Source organism: Mustela nivalis (genome assembly GCF_964662115.1).
Source record: "Mustela nivalis genome assembly, chromosome: 6".
NCBI classification, from domain to species: domain Eukaryota; kingdom Metazoa; phylum Chordata; class Mammalia; order Carnivora; family Mustelidae; genus Mustela; species Mustela nivalis.
In genome coordinates, this window is record NC_139025.1 from 122325815 (window position 1) to 122332454 (window position 6640).

Sequence of the window (6640 nt, forward strand, 5' to 3'; positions counted from 1 at the left end):
CGGGGGGAGGGCCGGCTCCCGGCAAGCAGCTGAGCAACTGCGCACAAAATCAGGACTTTTAAAAGTCTGTTCCACCTGCCTCCTTAGCGCAGTAGGCAGCGCGTCAGTCTCATAAAAGACTGTTCCGCTGAGGGACATCGCTCCAGAGGCTAAACCGGGTGAAGCCCACGTGGGATCAACGTGGCCTCAGGTCCCACAGGGTCAAAGAAGGATCGAGGGTGTCTGAGTGTCGCAGAGCTTGCGGGTATTGGAACAAGAAAGCCAGCTACAGAGACAGAGCCGACAGTAAGCTCACAGCTCGGTGTTACCTTGAACCGGTCAGAGACTCGGTGAGCTCAGAATGCGGCCGGAGGTCAGGCAGGCGGGAGTAACTGGCACTGTTCTCTAAGGGCACACTGAGGAGTGGGGCCCTGGGCTCTCGGCTCCTCCGGGCCGGAGACCAGGAGGTCGCCATTTGTATTCCCGTCCTCCGGAACTCTACGGAAAGCGGAAAGCGCTCAGGGAACAAAAGCTCCTGAAAGCAAACCCGAGGGGATTACTCACCCCGGCCCCTGGTAAGGACAGTGCAATTCCGCCTGGGGCAAAAACACTTGAAAATCACTACAGCAGGCCCCTCCCCCAGAAGATCAACAAGAAATCCAGCCGAGACCAAGTTCACCTACCAAGGAGAGTGGTTTCAATACCAAGGAGAGAACCAGAATTCCAAAGGAGGAGAAAGCAAAGCACGGAACTCATGGCTTTTTTCCTGTGATTTTTTTTTAGTTTTGTAGTTAATTTAATTTTTTTCTTTTTCATTTTTTGTTTTTTTTTCTCGCCTTCTGGTAAAATTTTTTTTTAACTTTTACCTTTTTCTTCTTTAACGTTTTTTAACCAGTTTATCTAATATATATATATTTTTTCTTTTTTATATTTTTCTTATTTGTTTTCTTTTTTTAATTCTTTTCTTTTCTTTTTTCTTTTTTCTTTTTCTTCCTTTTTGAACCTCTTTTTATCCCCTTTCTCCCCCCTCACGATTTGGGATCTCTTCTGATTTGGTTAAAGCATATTTTCCTGGGGTTGTTGCTACTCTTTTAGTATTTTCTTGCTCCTTCATATACTCTTATCTGGACAAAATGACAAGATGGAAAAATTCAAAGGTCCCGAAGGCTAGGGACCTAATCAATACAGACATTGGTAATATGTCAGATCTAGAGTTCAGAATGACAATTCTCAAGGTTCTAGCCGAGCTCAAAAAAGGCATGTAAGATATTAGAGAAACCCTCTCGAGAGATATAAAAGCCCTTTCTGGAGAAATAAAAGAACTAAAATCTAACCAAGTTGAAATCAAAAAGCTATTAATGAGGTGCAATCAAAAATGGAGGCTCTCACTGCTAGGATAAATGAGGCAGAAGAAAGAATTAGTGATATAGAAGACCAAATGACAGAGAATAAAGAAGCTGAGCAAAAGAGGGACAAACAGCTACTGGACCACGAGGGGAGAATTCGAGAGATAAGTGACACCATAAGACGAAACTACATTAGAATAATTGGGATTCCAGAATAAGAAGAAAGAGAGAGGGGAGCAGAAGGTATACTGGAGAGAATTATTGGGGAGAATTTCCCCAATATGGAAAAGGGAACGACCATCAAAATTCAGGAGGTTCAGAGAATGCCCCTCAAAATCAATAAGAATAGTCCCACACCCCGTCACCTAATAGCAAAATTCACAGTTTTAGTGAGAAAGAGAAAATCCTGAAAACAGCCCGGGAAAAGAAGTCTGTAACATACAATGGTAAAAATATTAGATTGGCAGCTGACTTATCCATAGAGACCTGGCAGGCCATAAAGAGCTGGCATGATATTTTCAGAGCACTGAACGAGAAAAACATGCAGCCAAGAATACTATATCCAGCTAGGCTATCATTGAAAATAGAAGGAGAGATTAAAAGCTTTCAGGACAAACAAAAACAGAAAGAATTTGCAAACACCAAACCAGCTCTACAGGAAATATTAAAAGGGGTCCTCTAAGCAAAGAGAGAGCCTACAAGTGGTAGATCAGAAAGGAAGAGAGACCATATACAGTCACAGTCACCTTACAGGCAATACAATGGCACTAAATTCATATCTCTCAATAGTTACCCTGAATGTTAATGGGCTAAATGCCCCTGTCAAAAGACACAGGGTATCAGAATGGATAAAAAAGCAAAACCCATCTATATGTTGCCTCCAACAAACTCATTTGAAGCCCAAAGACACCTCCAGATTTAAAGTGAGGGCGTGGAAAAGAATTTACCATGCTAATGGACATCGGAAGAAAGCAGGAGTGACAATCCTTATATCAGATCAATTAGATTTTAAGCCAAAGACTATAATAAGAGATGAGGAAGGACACTATATCATACTCAAAGGGTCTGTCCAACAAGAAGATTTAACAATTTTAAATATCTATGCCCCCAACGTGGGAGCTGCCAACTATATAAACCAATTAATAACAAAATCAAAGAAACACATCAACAATAATACAATAATAGTAGGGGACTTTAACACTCCCCTCACTGAAATGGACAGATCATCCAGGCAAAAGATCAGCAAGGAAATAAAGGCCTTAAATGACACACTGGACCAGATGGACATCACAGATATATTCAGAACATTTCATCCCAAAGCAACAGAATACACATTCTTCTCTAGTGCACATGGAACATTCTCCAGAATAGATCACATCCTCAGTCCTAAATCAGGACTCAACCGGTATCAAAAGATTGGGATCATTCCCTGCATATTTTCAGACCACAATGCTCTAAAGCTAGAACTCAACCACAAAAGGAAGTTTGGAAAGAACCCAAATACATGGAGACTAAACAGCATCCTTCTAAAGAATGAATGGGTCAACCGGGAAATTAAAGAAGAATTGAAAAAAATCATGGAAACAAATGATAATGAAAATACAACGGTTCAAAATCTGTGAGACACAACAAAGGCAGTCCTGAGAGGAAAATATATAGCGTTACAAGCCTTTCTCAAGAAACAAGAAAGGTCTCAGGTGCACAACCTAACCCTACTCCTAAAGGAGTTGGAGAAAGAACAAGAAAGAAACCCTAAGCCAAGCAGGAGAAGAGAAATCATAAAGATCAGAGCAGAAATCAATGAAATAGAAACCAAAAAAAAAAAAAAAAACAATAGAACAAATCAATGAAACTAGGACTTGGTTCTTTGAAAGAATTTATAAAATTGATAAACCCCTGGCCCGACTTATCAGAAAGAAAAGAGAAAGGACCAAAATAAATAAAATTATAAATGAAGAGGAGAGATCACAACTAACACCAAAGAAATACAAACTATTATAAGAACATACTAGGAGCAACTCTACGCCAATAAATTTGACAATCTGGAAGAAATGGATGCATTCCTAGAAACATATAAACTACCACAACTGAACCAGGAAGAAATAGAAAGCCTGAACAGACCCATAACCAGTAAGGAGATTGAAACAGTCATTAAAAATCTCCAATCAAACAAAAGCCCAGGGCCAGACGGCTTCCCGGGGGAATTCTACCAAACATTTAAAGAAGAACTAATTCCTATTCTACTGAATCTGTTCCAAAAAATAGAAATGGAAGGAAAACTTCCAAACTCATTTTATGAGGTCAGCATCACCTTGATCCCAAAACCACGCATTGATCCCACCAAAAAAGAGAGCTATAGACCAATATCCTTGATGAACACAGATGCAAAAATACTCAACAAAATACTAGCCAATAGGATTCAATAGTACATTAAAAGCATTATTCACCACGATCAAGTGGGATTTATTCCAGGGCTGCAAGGTTGGTTCAACATCCGCAAATCAGTCAATGTGATACAACACATCAATAAAAGTAAGAACAAGAACCATATGATACTCTCAATAGATGCTGAAAAAGCATTTGACAAAGTACAGCATCCCTTCCTGATCAAAACTCTTCAAAGTATAGGGATAGAGGGCACATACCTCAATATCATCAAAGCCATCTATGAAAAACCCACCACAAATATCATTCTCAATGGAGAAAAACTGAAAGCTTTTCCGCTAAGGTCAGGAACACGGCAGGGATGTCCATTATCACCACTGCTATTCAACATAGTACTAGAGGTCCTAGCCTCAGCAATCAGACAACAAAAGGAAATTAAAGGCATCCAAATCGGCAAAGAAGAAGTCAAATTATCACTCTTCGCAGATGATATGATACTATATGTGGAAAACCCAAAAGACTCCACTCCAAAACTGCTAGAACTTATACAGGAATTCAGTAAAGTGTCAGGATATGAAATCAATGCACAGAAATCAGTTGCATTTCTCTACACCAACAGCAAGACAGAAGAAAGAGAAATTAAGGAGTCCATCCCATTTACAATTGCACCCAAAACCATAAGGTACCTAGGAATAAACCTAACCAAAGAGGCACAGAATCTATACTCAGAAAACTATAAAGTACTCATGAAAGAAATTGAGGAAGACACAAAGAAATGGAAAAATGTTCCATGCTCCTGGATTGGAAGAATAAATATTGTGAAAATGTCTATGCTACCTAAAGCAATCTACACATTTAATGCAATTCCTATCAAAGTACCATCCATCTTTTTCAAAGAAATGGAACAAATAATTCTAAAATTTTTATGGAACCAGAAAAGACCTCGAAGGCCAAAGGGATATTGACAAAGAAAGCCAACGTTGGTGGCACCTCAATTCCAGACTTCAAGCTCTATTACAAAGCTGTCATCATCAAGACAGCATAAGTACTGGCACAAAAACACACACATAGATCAATGGAACTGAATAGAGAGCCCAGAAATAGACCCTCAACTCTATGGTCAACTTATCTTCGACAAAGCAGGAAAGAATGTCCAATGGAAAAAAGACAGCCTCTTCAATAAATGGTGCTGGGAAAATTGGACAGCCACATGCAGAAAAATGAAATTGGACCATTTCCTTACACCACACACAAAAATAGACTCAAAATGGATGAAGGACCTCAATGTGTAAAAGGAATCCATCGAAATCCTTGAGGAGAACACAGGCAGCAACCTCTTCGACCTCAACCGCAGCAACACCTTCTTAGGAACAACGCCGAAGGGAAGGGAAGCAAGGGCAAAAATGAACTATTGGGATTTCATCAAGATCAAAAGCTTTTGCACAGCAAAGGAAACAGTTAACAAAATCAAAAGACAACTGACAGAATGGGAGAAGATATTTGCAAACGACATATCAGATAAAGGACTAGTGTCCAATCTATAAAGAATTTAGCAAACTCAACACCCAAAGAACAAATAGTTCAATCAAGAAATGGGCAGAGGACATGAACAGACATTTCTGCAAAGAAGACATCCAGATGGCCAACAGACATGAAAAAATGCTCCATATCACTCGGCATCAGGGAAATACAAATCAAAACCACAATAAGATATCACCTCACACCAGTCAGAATGTCTAAAATCAACAAGTCAGGAAATGACAGATGCTGGCGAGGATGCGGAGAAAGGGGAACCCTCCTACACTGTTGGTGGGAATGCAAGCTGGTGTAGCCACTCTGGAAAACAGCATGGAAGTTCCTCAAAATGTTGAAAATAGAACTGCCCTATGACCCAGCAATTGCACTATTGGGTATTTACCCTAAAGATACAAACATAGTGATCCAAAGGGGCACGTGCACCTGAATGTTTATAGCAGCAATGTCCACAATAGCCAAACTATGGAAAGAACCTAGATGTCCATCAACAGATGAATGGATCAAGAAGATGTGGTATATATACACAATGGAATACTATGCAGCCATCAAAAGAAATGAAATCTTGCCATTTGCGACAACATGGATGGAACTAGAGCATATCATGCTTAGCGAAATAGGTCAAGCAGAGAAAGACAACTATCATATGATCTCCCTGATATGAGGAAGTGGTGATGCAACATGGGGGCTTAAGTATGTAGGAGAAGAATCAATGAAACAAGATGGGATTGGGAGGGAGACAAACCATAAGTGACTCTTAATCTCACAAAACAAACTGAGGGTTGCTGGGGGGAGGGAGTTTGGGAGAAGGGGGTGGGATTATGGACAATCGGGTGGGTATGTGCTTTGGTGAGTGCTGTGAAGTGTGTAAACCTGGTGATTCACAGACCTGAACCCCTGGGGATAAAAATATATGTTCATAAAAAATAAAAAATTAAAAAATATATATAATGAGAAGAATAAAATATCAAAAAAAAATGGGCAGATGATATGGGCAGACACTTCTCCAATAAAGACATACACATGGCTATCAGACTGTTCATCATCACTAGCTGTCAGGGAGATTCAAATTAAAACTACATTGAGATATCACCTTACACCAGTTAGAATGGCCAAAATTAGTAAGACAGGAAACAACATGTGTTGGAGAGGATGTGGAGAAAGGGGAACCCTCTTCCACTGTTGGTGGGAATGCAAGTTGGTGCAGCCACTTTGGAGAACAGTGTGGAGATTCCTCAAGAAATTAAAAATAGAACTTCCCTATGACCCTGCCATTGCAATCCTGGGCATTTACCCCAAAGATACAGATGTCGTGAAAAGAAGGGCCATCTGTACCCCAATGTTTATAGCAGCAATGGCCATGGTCACCAAACTGTGGAAAGAACCAAGATGCCCTT